Raw genomic sequence first — 14,916 nt, forward strand, 5'->3', positions numbered from 1 at the left:
TTGATCCCCGTGGCTCTTGCATGCAAAGAGTGCACTCTACCATCTTAGCTACATCCCAACAATTCTTACCTGACAAAATCCTAAACGTCCCATCATCAACAATAGTGAAAATGAAAACTATTCGTGCTCATTATGTCATAAATAAGAAAAATTTGAAATAAAAATAGAATATTTGGTAGTAGGATTCCTTTGGAGATGCAGGGTATCAATCCCCGTACCTCTCGCATGCTAAGCAAACACTTGACCATCTAAGCTACATCCCCACAATTCTTATATCACAAAACTCTAAATTTTCTGTCATCAATAATAGTGAAAATGAAGAAATATTGCTACCCATCATGTCATGAATAAGGAAAAATTGAATAGAAATCAAATATTAATAAGGAATAGCTTCTTCAGTGATGAGAGGAAAAACTGGATAGAAATAAAATATTAATAATGAATAAATTCTTTCGGAGATAAGAGGTATTGATCCCCATACCTCGCATGCTACGCGAGCACTCTACCATCTGAGCTACATCCCCATGATTCTTACGTCACAAAACCCTAAATGTCTCGTCATCAATAACAGTGAAAATGAAAAACTATCTCTACGCATTATGTCATAAATAAAAATAAATTGAAAATATATAATTATTTAATAATTGATAGTTATCCTTTGGAGATGCGAGGTACCAGTCCCCATACCTCTCTCATGCAACGCGAGTGCTCTACCATCTAAGCTACATCCCCATGAATCTTACTTCACAAAACATTAAATTTTTCGTCATCAATAAAAGTGAAAATGAAAAAATATATCTACTCATTATGTCATAAATAAGGAAAAATTGAATAGAAATAATTTATTAATAAAAAATAGTTTCTTTTGGAGATGTGGGGTATCAATCACCATACCTCTCACATGCTAAGCTCTACCATCTAAGCTACATCCCTACACTACTTGTGTGACAAAATCATAAATTTTCCGTCATCAATAATAGTGAAAATGAAGAAATATTGTTACTCAACATGTCATAACTAAGGAAAAATTAAAAAGAAATAACATATTTAATAATAGATAGTTTTATTTTGGAGATGCGGGGTATCAATCCCCATACCTCTCGCATGCAAAGCGAGTGCTCTACCATCTTAGCTACATCCTCGAGATTCTTATGTTACAAAACCCTAAACGTTTTGTCATCAATAATAGTGAAAATGAACACATGAAAAAGATTATCATCGGGTAAGTTAATGAACACATGAAAAAGATTATCATCGGGTAAGTTAATGAACACATGAAAAAGATTATCATCGGGTAAGTTAATGAACACATGAAAAAGATTATCATCGGGTAAGTTAATGAACACATGAAAAAGATTATCGCATTTTGAGTTATTTTCTTGGGATGGTAATCATGAGGGTCGTGACCCACCACTCAACCTAATTTAATAAAGCACTAGGTTGCTCGCCTTAATTTTTGTTTCCTAAGATGATAAGTATACATATGTTTCCTAAGAGTGTTTCCTAAGATGATAAGTATACATATGTTTCATAAGGAGCACCAAGTCTTTGAAGAAGAAGATCCAATCTAGCTAGCTAATTTTCACTTGTAAGGCATATTAATATTGAATTATTCCAACATTCAAGGGTTATCAAATAAACCAACAACCCAACAAAGAAACAACAAACTATTTAAATTTATATAATTGTGGGGCGAATCAAACTCAAGACCTCTCACACCCGGAAGCGAAAATCATAACACTAGACCAAATGCCCTTGTAGTGAATCAATCATTTTTAGTTGCTAGTCCATGTGTTTTGTGTGCCTCAACATTTGAAATTTATCCACGTGTTTTTTTGTGCTTTAGAACCTACTATTATTGTCACGTTAATTTCACATTGTCCATCACATAATAGAATTTATTCTTCAAATCAATTGGATGTATTTCAATTAATATTATTAAAAAATATTGACATAAATAAAGTTTATATCCTATAATTCCTACCTTGTACCTTTGAGATTATGAATGACCGTGCTCAAATTATTTTGGTTGAAGCTGCATTGCCACTAAACCATATGCATTCATTTGGGATAGATATTGAAACAATACGTTTGAATTTTGAGTAAAATTTCACCCCAAACTAAGTTTTTGAAAACGACTTTTATTTCATATTCATTTTTTTATTTTTTTAAATTTTTAAATTTTTAAATTTTTAAATTTTAGTTTTCAAAACCTATATTGATATGTCAAAACTACTTCTTTACTACCTTTTACAATATTCTTCTTTTAAGTTTATGTAGTTTTATTTTACTACTAGGTTTACTTCTATCTCAAGTTAAAAAAAGAAAAAAAAAGTGCTAGTACACATAATTCCTCTTTTATTGGTATATATACTTACTCCATTTGTATTTAGTTCATTTTAAACAAAAGTTCACCGTAATTAATAAACCCATGTGCTTAATACATTTCCTAAAAAAATAAACTTGTTTGTATTAGGATAAATTAAAATCAATAGGAAGAGAAGAAATCCCGAAAAATAAGTAGAAGGTTGAGAATTTCACTCAACCACACAATCGAACTTGATAGACTCATGTGCAATTCTACCCCTAACAATTGCTTGAAATTAGAAATGGTAGAGATAATGATTAGAAATGGTAGAGATAATGCTCGTATTTTAAGGGGAACTTCTTAAATTGATCTTCATTCCTCTAAAATCTGATTTTTACATAATAATTTGAGGATATTTATAGTCTCCCCACAAGAGAAGTTCGTGGCCTAGATTTAATCTCAATCCCTTTGAATTTTCCCCACGAGGTCAATTTGACCATTACATACTTTATCAATTAAAAATAAATAAAGTTTTGAATTTTTCCCAAAGACGAGGTCAATTTGACCATTACATACTTTATCAATTAAAAATAAATAAAGTTTTCTAACAACTCATCTAATGATGCTTGCAACTTCAACTGTGTAAATATTCCTTTGGAGATGCGGGGTATCGATCCCCATACCTCTCACATGCAAAGAGTGCTCTATCGTGTGAGTTACATCCCCACAATTCTAGCATCACAAAACCTATTTCTCACATGCAAAGAGTCCTCTATCATCTGAGTTCTTGATCCCTATACCTCTCACATGCAAAGTGAGCACTCTACCATTTGAGCTACATCCCCACAATTATCCCTACTCATTATGTTGTATATAAGAAAAGATTGAAAAGAAATAATATATGTAGTAATCAATTCATTTGGAGAAGCAAGGTATCGATCCCGTACTTCCCACGTGGGAAGCTCTACCATTTGAGCTACATCCCTACAATTCTTACATCAGAAAATTCAAAACATCCTGTCATCAATAATTGTGAAAATGAAAAATATCTCCGCTCATTATATCATAAAATAAGGAAAGATTGAGTAGAAATAAAATAGTAATAACAATTAGTTTCTTTTTGAGATGTGGGGTATCGATTCCCGTACCTCTTGCATGCAAAGAAAGCATTTTACCATCTGAACTACATCCCCACAATTATTACATCACAAAACCCCAAACGTCACGTCATCAATAAAAGTGAAAATGAAAAACTATCTCACCAATAATATTGAAAATGAAAAACTATCTCTGCTCACTAGGTCATAAATAAGGAAAGATTTAATAGCAATAAAATATTAATAACAAATATTTTAACAAATAATTTCTTTTGGAGATGTGGGGTATCGATCCCCGTACCTCTCGCATGCAAAGAGTGCATTAAATCATCTTACCTATATCCCCACAATTCTTACACCACAAAACCATAAACGTCCCGTCATCTGTAATAGTGAAAATGGAAAACTACCTTTGCTCATTATGTCATAAATAATATTAATAATCGATAGTTTTCCTTTAGAGATGCATGATAGCGCTCTACCATTTAAGCTACCTTTGCTCATTATGTCATAAATAATATTAATAATTGATAGTTTTCCTTTAGAGATGCATGATAGCGCTCTACCATTTAAGCTACATCCATATAATTCTTAAAATATCTCTGCTCATTATGTCGGGGTATCGGGGTATCGATCCCCGTGGCTCTTGCATGCAAAGAGTGCACACTACCATCTTAGCTACATCCCAACAATTCTTACATGACAAAATCTTAAACGGCCCATCATCAACAATAGTGAAAATGAAAACTATCCTTACTTATGTCATAAATAAGAAAAATTTGAAATAGAAATAGAATATTTGGTAGTAGGATTCCTTTGGAGATGCAGGGTATCAATCCCCGTACTTCTCACATGCGAAGCAAGCGCTCTACCATCTGAGCTACGTCCCCACAATTCTTATGTCATAAAATCCTAAACATACCATCACCAATAATAGTGAAAATAAAAGAATATCTCTGCTCTATGTCAAAATAAGAAAAGATTGAATAGAAATAAAACCATGTGAGCTACATCCATCCCCAATATTAATAACAATTAGTTTCTTCTAGAGATGCAAATGCAAAGTATCCATCCCCGTACCTCTTGCATGCTAAGCGAATACTCTACCGATTTTTTTGGGTGCATCTTCCTAAAAAGGATTGTGACGACAGATGACCTAGGTAAAACTACTATTGGGAGATCAGTGGAATAGAGAATCTGTGTGGGTGTAATGCCTTTGAAGTTAGGGTCGATCCCTTTTTTTTCCATACATCTTTATGTCTTTGTTCAACTTGATATAATTGTAGGCGGCATTTCGAGAATCGAATCATACCACTAACCAAATGCCCTTGTAGTGAATCTATCCTTTTTAGTTGCTAGTTCATATGTTTTATGCGCCTCTATATTTAAAATTTGTCCATATGTTTTTGTGCTTTAAAATCTATTTGGTACCTTTGAGATTATGAATGACCCACCTCAAATTATTTTGGTTAAGCCGCCACCATTCTTTGCTACCATTTAACAATATTTATAAAAGGATTGCTATCTCATGTTAGAAAAAACTTATAATACCGTCCTTGGATACCATTTAACAATATTTATAATAATTAATTATTTTGGTTGAAGCCGCCCACCATTCTTTGCTACTATTTAACAATATTTATAATAGTCGGGTGCTGCATTGCCACCATAAGATTGCTACCATTTAACAATATTTATAATAGTCGGGTGCTGCATTGCCACCATAAGATTGCTACCATTTAACAATATTTATAATAGTCGGGTGCTGCATTGCCACCATAAGATTGCTACCATTTAACAATATTTATAATAGAGCATTCTTTGCTACTATTTAATCATACTTCGTCCCTTGCTACCATTTAACAATATTTATAATGGGATTGCCATCTCATGCTAGAAAAAATGGGTGAGTAAATGCAATCTCAAATTTTCATAACCATATGACCAAAGTAATAAGAGAATTAAGGACAAAAGCATTCTAAGATGTGAACTCAGGACCTCCCACACCCTAAGAAAGAATAATACCACTAGACCGAATTTCCCTTCTTGAACATCTATCATTTTTAGCTCTCACTCGATATGATTTTTTATCTCAAGTTTGAAATCTATATTTGTTTGGAGTTGATGAGCTAAAAGGAAGTTCAACACGGTGAGGTAGGTCTTTTTGTATAAGAGGAAGTTCAAGGATTTAACGAAAAGAAAATCATCAACCTTTTTAACTTTTCAATCAATACATGACATCATTAATTAATAAATTGTTTTACCTACAAAAACACAAAGTGAAACAAACCACCAAATTCTTAATAAATAAGTTGTTTTATCTAAAAAAACACAAAGTGAAACAAATTAAGTGCATTGGATTGATACACGACATTCTTAATTAATAAATTATTTTACCTACAAAAACACAAAGTGAAACAAAACACGAAATTCTTAATTAATAATTTTTTTTACCTAAGAAAACACAAAGTGAAACAAATTAAGTGCATTGGATTTATACATTCTTAGGCCTTTTATATTAAAGGGAAAATTCAAGAGTTGATCTCAAAACCTCTCCCACCAAAAGCAAGAATCATACCACTAGACCAAATATTCTTGTTGTGGATGTTAACGATAAAAGACAATACTGAATCAAAGTTATACTATCTAGATATGGTGAGGAGGAAAAGAGTGGTAGTGAGATATCTGAATAGCCTTAAAAAAACAGAGAGTTGTTGCTACAGAGTGCGAGACATATATAACCAATGAAATTTTGGTACTAGAAAAGATGAGACTGGAGATGGTTCCTAAACGTCTGTATGGACCATTTCCAATCGCACTTTCTATGGTTCTCTGGTAGCTTTTGTGAAGCTAACTCGTTTATATTTTTTCATAACGCAGCTCTCACAAACACCCATATCAATAGATTTTAAGCCTTCTAAACTCCATTTGGAGCCATCATCTTCATTTCTTTGAATCTCATATGTGCAAGTCTATTGACACTATTTTAGGGTGTATAAACATGATTGTTGTTGCTCAGAGTGCTTCCAATTCAAGTAGACTTTAATTGAAAGCACTCTTAGCAATAACAACCATGTTTATACACCCTACAGTGGTGTATAGGGTTCCAGATTTTGTGTCATGCTACCACCATGACACCCTTCACAATCTTCCCCAAACTCTTTCCAAACTCGGCTGCATAACTTGTGCTATTCAACTGACCAAAAGAGATCAGATTCTTCTTGAGATCAGGAATATATCTAACATCCTATAACATCCACCTATTTCTTGCTAGAGTTTGTATGCAGACATCTCTCTTCCCTTCAATCTCCAATGTTTTGTTGTCGGCAAGATACACCTTGATAAGATAAGGAATCAATACAAGGGGAATAAGATTCGGATTACCTTGTTGATCGAATATCTCAAGGCAAGAACACTTGATTGAGATTCGAATCACTCCACAAGCAAGATCGATCATGTCTAGCTTGAATGACTCTTGTTGATCAAATATCTCAAACACTTGTTTGAGATTCGAATTACTCCACAAGCAAGATTGATCATGTCGAGCTTGAATGATTCTACATGCAATCTAAACTACATAGAATTGCAAAGAAACTTAGCCATTGGCTAAGGAAAAGCACAAATGCTTCTTTCTATATTTTCCAAGTCTACCTTACAAATACAACATACATGGCTTTATATAGCCTCAAAATGAAACTATTAAAGGCATTCCAAAAGTTGTAACATTCACACTTTATGGCCATAATTAGCCATTATGTAAATGTAACCGAAATGAAATAAAAAGTCTTAAAATACAATAACTCTAAATTACTCTAAATTATAACCCACCCAAAATTTACAACAATCAAACTTTATTCTTCTTCAATGTAGCATGAATTGAAACATATTTTGATAATTTTGACAACCTTTTCTTCACATCTTCATTGAAGTATATTGTATGATTGATGTCTCTCAGTTCATATCACACCTTCCCAAAATTTCCATATTTGAAATTTTGAAACAATTCCTTACTTGAAGACAAATGAAACGATGCAACTGTATCTAAAATCCATATATTCAATTGGGCTATTCATGCTACGAAATAGAGCATTCTCAGTATCTTCTGCTGAATATATAAAATCAATGTCATCTTGAAATTTATGATTTTTCTTTTCTTCAATTTTGTACCATCTGTTCGAAATTGTCATTTTTCTCCAAAATTTCAACACTTTACGTTCGGTTTGTTTGGAGATTTTTCTCGATTCCTTGATTTTGATCGCTCATGTTTGTTTGGGCTTTTTAATTTACTTCTCGTTTGGGAATACTTTCACTAACATCTCGAATTTCATCAAACTTCAATTTATCAGATCCTCATGAACTGTTGATTGTAGCAACAACAGTATACCACGACTCGGGTAAAGTTGACATCAAAATCAATGCTTTAATTTCATTTTTGAACATAATTTCCACTAAGCTCAATTGACTGACAATCACGTTGAACTAATTTATATGATCTGCAACAAAGCTACCTTCAGACATTTGTAGATTGAACAACGTCTAGATCAAATGCACCTTATCCATAGCCAACGAATTTTCGTACATATTTGACAACACCCTCAATAGGCCCGATGTCGTCTTCTCTTTGATGATGTTGAACGTCATGTTTCTAGACAGAGTCAACCAGATCAACCCTAAGGCGTGATGATCCTTGAGCTTCCAGTCCTCCGTGGTCACGCTATTCTACTTCACCCTCAAAAGGGGTTTCTGAAGATCTTTCTGGTCATATAATCTTCAATCTGCATCTTTAGAAACTGATTTCGAATCCATCAAACTTTTCAATTCTTGTCTTTGAACTTTCCATCTTCACATATCGTGGTGAATCTCACCTCGCTCTGATACCAGTTATTAGGATCACACAACAACGCACACACTCAATCTAAATGAACACAAAGAACTTGATAGAGAAAATGTAAGAAGAAATATTGACTAAAAGTTTTATATTAATGACTTCAAGGTATGCAAAGAGAGACATGAAGAATGAGAAATATACCTTTTGAAAACACTGACTAATGGGTATATATATGATTTCAGTTTATTATATATATATATATATATATATATATATATATATATATATATATATATATATATATATATATATATATATAGATTTAACAGATATAACCGTCTACTATATATAAATATTTGTATATATATCTCTATCCGATTTTTCCTATAAATAGTCAGCCTCCATATCCAACCTTATATAGCCCAAATAGTTAATTTTTCTACCTACTCTACATAAATATTTAGTATATATATCTCTATCACATCTTTACTATGAATAGTCAGCCTCCATATAACATTCTAGAGCCCAAATGGTTAGTTTTTCTACGTCTACTATATATAAATATTTAGTATATATATCTCTATCCCAACCTCCATATCAAACATTCTAGAGCCCAAATAGTTAGTTTTTCTACGAGTGTTTAAAGAAAAAATAAGCAAATGGAGGTTCGGAACTTTGGACCCCATCAGTTTACATGACACTCCGTTATCTACATGACACTATTGATATCTTTGGTGGCAATCTTATCTCCTGGAGTTCAAGGAAATAATCGACAGTTTCTTATTCTAGTACGGAGGGCGAATCCAAGTCCTCTTGCGTGAGCTCAGGATGTTGCAAGCACGAGCGCGGTTGCTTATGCCACTGCCGAATTAATCTGGATCCAAGTCCTCTTGCGTGAGCTCGAGATGTTGCAAGCACGAGCGCCTAGCCTGTGGTGTGACAACATTGGTGCCACCTATCTGTCCGCCAATCCAATCTTTCATCGATTGAGATTGATTATTACTTCGTTCGTGAAGGAGTATTAGGCGCAATTTGAACTTAATAGTACATCGTCCAGATTAGATAATCTATTGATTTACTCCCATTCAACCTAACAATACCATTAATATGTAATCATAAGGAAGAGTATTTATTAAAGCACTAGGTTGTTTGCCTTAATTTTTGTAGGAAACAACAAACTATTTAATTTGATATAATTGTGGGGGCATTTCATGAATCGAACTCAAGATTTAAAATTTATCCACTAGACCAAATGCCCAGGTAGTGGATCAATCATTTTTAGTTTCTAGTCCATGTGTTTTGTGTGCCTCGTGATTTTAAATTTATCCACATTTTTTTTGTGCTTTAGAACCTATTATTATTGTCACGTTAATTTCAGGTTGTTCATCACATGGTTGCTTTACTCACAATATTATTTAATTCTTAAAGGAACTTTTTGTTTCTCAATTGTCTCCTTTCACCAGTTTATGCAATGTTTTTGTAATAGCCCAAAAATAATAATAATAATAATAATAATAAATAAATAAAAATAATTATAAAAAACTACATATGTCAAATAATAATAATAATAATAATAATAATTCATAAATAAATAACTAAGAAGAATTACTTAAAAATAAAAATAAAAATAAAATTTACCCACCCCTCCCCACTAACCTCTCATCCCAACAGCATCCTCTTTCCTCAACCCCACAATATCACAGTTCATCCAAAAAAAAATAAACAGAAAAAAAATGTCATCCTCTTTCCTCAACCTCACAATATCACAGTTCATTAGAAAAAAAATGTCAGATGTGAGAAAAAGTAAAATGGTGTTTAAACAAAAGGATATGATGCAGATTTACCTAGATAGATTTTGGTTGTTATTAGTTAAAATCCTGTCTCATAATTCCTTTTTCCTTTGTAGCTATGGTTATAATAAATTAATTTAGGATCAAATCCCATATTCAATGAATTAGATTTTTTTTTGTTAGCATGGGAAGTTATAGGAAATAAGATTAGAATCAATAAAATTTTAGTTGGCAGATTATAAATCTGTATGATAGCAGCCAAACAATCTATTAAAATTGGCCAATAATATCTGTTTAAAGAATGAAAATAAATATAGAGTTAGAGTAATATTTACCGAATTGAAAATCTATTTACAAAATGAAAATAATTACAAGGAGAGAGGAGGGAAGATTGAGGGAAGATTTGTTGAACAGAATTTAAAAATAAAACAGTGAATGAGGGCATGGAACTCCATTCAATTTTGTCCATCATAATTTTAACCATGTAAATTAGAGAAATAATTTTATAAAGTTCAAACTTGAAACTGATGTCATGGGCTCACATAAGTTGACTTGGATTTCAAAGGACGGAATCGAACTTTCATCAAGGATATATACGTGACAACGACTTAAGCTAACCAGGTAAGTGACCTTACTATCGGCATGGTTATATTTGATGTTGACACGTGCTCTGTGGTTCTGCACGTGTCATATATATTGATATGTGTGAATTGTCTGTGGATCGATATGCTTCTTATATGTTATGTATATGTTATAATATGTGAATTGTATGATAATAATTACAGTATAAGAATATAACGCCCTAATTTTCTTTAACCTAATTAGTGACGTCACCCATGCATACTTATCTCATTAAGCGGAAGCTCATCATAAGTAACCTTGAAAAAGTCTTTCATAAATGTTCATGAATCCAAAACAAAACCTAAACTCCGAAAATAAACCTTTTTCAAAATAAATCCAACTAAAACAATACTCAATGCTATAACTTAAAACAGTCTAATAAAAGTAAACGCCTAAAAATATCACGTCTCCAACTTCCATGGTGGCCTCAGCTCCGCCGTCAACCGTACATTGGCGCCTTGCCTTTACCTGAAAAATGTAGGTAGTATGTGGCTTGAGTATTTTATGAAATACTCAGTAAGTCACCCCACTGTTGGGGTTAGGAATGCAAACACATGCAACATATGAGCGGGACCTAACTTTTCATAAACTTTTCATAGCCTTGGGCACTTTCCTATTCTGGGTAGGGTTGGGTGTGTGGTACTCCTTCACACACGGCCCATGTACGTGTACATGGACCCACCAGGCGGGCTCATAAACATACCCCCTGGGCCTGACATGGTCGGGCACAACGTGTTACACGTAGCCGGACACCACAGAACAGAAAAGGGCCCGCATGATATCATGGCAAACATAAATATCGTATTTCATTCTTTCGTAACATAAAGGGGAAGAATCCCGATGCACGTGACATACATATATGCATGAGGTCCCTTAACATATCTAACATGACATTACATAAGCAGTGCTACATCGCATGGTCACTTACATCGATGGTCTTGGTTGAAGTCACTCACAACGAGCGAATCCCAGCGGTTAAATATGTCCTATGATAACCACATAAAAATTTAGAACCTTTCATAAGGTACCCTAGCTAAACCTCATGTTACATCGATCAAAATAAACCCCCAACCTAATCTGTCTTTAACGTATAGGAACCATACTGACCTCAGATGGTAAAACTGAGGGTAGAAACGGCTTCGAAAGGGCCAAAAACCTTGGAATCGATATATTATAGTGATACCTTGCCGCTAAGCCTAGTTGCCGAGCCGGCCAACTAAGCTGCCAAGTCGAGCTGCGGGAATTGACGGAACCAAGCCGATTTCGTACACGTGCGAGCAGACCCGCACTGTGTACGCGTGCGAAGCTGCCGGAGCTGTTGGGTGTGCGTCTGCGGCTCGACCCTATTCCAAAAACCTTGCCTTACTTACCCGATTCTTCCTCCAAAGAGCCACCCCTGGAGGAAAGGTTGGAGAGAAAATCGTTTTCAAGGGAGGTAAAAAGTTGGGCATAGGAATATAAAAATAATGTGAAACAATTGCATTCTAGGGTTTTAGGATAAGGAAACTCAGATAAATGGGAATGTTTCTATTAGGTAATAAAAGTCTGGCAGGAAATCCCTCGATTTACATTTAATTATTTATTCTATTTTTATTTGATTTGATTTTATTCAAGAAACCCACACCGTTACAATTTCTAATAACTTCCTCGTTTAAAATTGCACATTTTCCGATCCGAATAAATGCATAACATAATATCTTGTTCTTTATAGAAATAAAAATAAAATCTTAACCAAATAAGGCAAAAATAGAAAATCTGAATCGTTACAAAGAATGTTAATGCTATGATAAGTTAGAGAACGATATGACTACGAAGTGTTTATGTTATGACTTGTTTATGACATGATACATTGTGATGCAATATGTCATGGTATGATGTGTATATGATGAAATGATATGTTAAAAGCATAGAACATTATGTTAGGTTTCTTAAATTGTGTGTATACAACATAATATGAATGACATGAAATTACGATAAATGATATGAAATATAACACCGTTAGAACTATGTATGATTTGAGGACTGAAGAATGAGAAACGATATGACATGAATGATGAACGATATATGAAACGATATGAAAAATGATATGATATGTACACAATGCTAGCGGGGTTGCTTGAAAGGATAATGAAAATGGAAAAGTTTTTGGACCTCATACATTATGTGTGCTCATGCATTTGGGGGGATACCCCTATCCCATCACGAGGGTACGAACGCGTACATCCAATGGCAGGACAACGATCGTTATGCTTTGCATAGCGCTGCCGTGACGGTTTCTAGTTCTAGCGGGTGTCCGGCCTGAGAGGCTCCTAGAGTATGTCCACCGGATAAGGAAAGTGGCCCAGTGGTGAGCGAACTAGCTGGTGAGCCCATACTCGCACGTATGGGCTGTGTGTAGAGTATATGGTACACGTCCAAAATTACCCGTTAGGACAGCACCGAAGGAAAAACGGAATGAAAGATAGGACTCATCATCTCATTGCATGTGATTGTTGCATTTAACCCCAATAGTGGGGTCACTTACTGAGTATTTCAAGCTATGTGCTACTACATTTTTCAGGTTAAGACAAGACATTCCTGTACGGCTGACGACAACATCACAACTCGAGACCATGACACATGCATAGGATAGTGGTATTTATTTTCTTAGACTTAGGCTAGAATAGGATGTTTTTAACTTAAACGCTTATTTATTTTATTTAGTCTTTTGTTTTGTCGTTTTAAAGATGTTTTCGAAACACGTATGTCTATGGCTGTGTTTTAAGATAAAGGTTATGTTTTATGGAATTTAAATGAAGTCTTCCGCATTCAATGTTTATGGTACATATATAGTAGCGACCTTAAATTAAGTAGAAAATTTTGGGTCGTTACAGTTTTAATTAGATCTGCCTTACTTGTGGTTGCTTTACTCACAAAAATATTAGAATGAATAGGAAGCAAATCAAGAGGCGTAAGTGGATTAAATCCATAAGCATCTTCAAAAGAAGAACAATGAGTAGTACTATAAATTGCTCTAAAGGAGAACGGTACTGTGAAAAATTGCTCTATTATATGTCATCTCTACAAATGGCAAACATTCGTCCCAAGACTTAATATTCTTAGAAATAATAGGCAGATTAAATCCATAAACATCTTCCGAAGGAGAGCAATAAGTGGTACTATGAATTGCTCTAAAGGAGAACGGTACTATGAATTCCTCTATTATATGTCATGTCTACAAATGACAAACATTAGTCCGAAGACTTAATATATTCTTAGAAATAATAGGCAATAGTCCAATTTATCTCACACCATACTTTTCAAAAGTGACTTAAAAATTTAACTATCCCTATCTTTTTTTTTTTTTTTTTTTTTTTTCGTGTAGCAAACAACATTTAAAGGCATATACAATCCATATAAAATATCTATCCCATTAAGGCACCACCATATTATAGAGCATTTAGGAATACAAAGCGGGGTGTTCGGGGTATCGATCCCCATACCAATCGCATGCAAACAGAGCACTCTACCATCTTATCTACATTCCCACAATTCTTGCATAACAAAACCCAAAATTGCGCGTCATCAATAATAGTGAAAATGAAAAAATATTTATGCTCGTTATGTCAAAAATAAGGAAAAATTGAATAGAAATAAAATATTAATAACGAATAGTTTCTTTAGGAGATGCACTCTACTATCGTAGCTACATCCCCATAATTCTTACATAACAAAATTCAAAACTGCACGTCATCAATAATAGTGAAAATGAAAAAATAATTCTTCTCATTATATCAAAAATAAGGAAAAATTGAATAGAAATAAAATATTAATGAGTTTCTGAGATGCACTCTACCATCTTAGCTACATCCCCAAATTTCTTACATAACAAAACCCAAAATCCTCGTACCTCTCGCATGCAAAGAGTGCACTCAACCATCTTACCTACATCTCCACAATTCTTACATCACAAAACCCTAAACGTCCTGTCATCAATAGTAGTGAAAATGAAAAACTTCCTTTGATCATTATGCCATAAATAAGATTAATAATTGATAGTTTTCCTTTGGATGCATGATAGCGATCCTCGTACCTCTCGCATGCAAAGCATGCGCTCTACCATTTAAGCTACATCCGTACAATTCTTACATCACAAACCCTTTAAACTTCCCATCATAAATAATAGTGAAAATGAAAAAATATCTCTGCTCATTATTGTTGGGTTTTATGTCCTAAAACTCATAGTTTGTAAACAAAGATATATTCTATTTTCAATAAAGTTATTATTGATGT

Source organism: Cucurbita pepo, chromosome 3, assembly GCF_057944985.1.
Source record: "Cucurbita pepo subsp. pepo isolate OVF chromosome 3, ASM5794498v1, whole genome shotgun sequence".
NCBI classification, from domain to species: domain Eukaryota; kingdom Viridiplantae; phylum Streptophyta; class Magnoliopsida; order Cucurbitales; family Cucurbitaceae; genus Cucurbita; species Cucurbita pepo.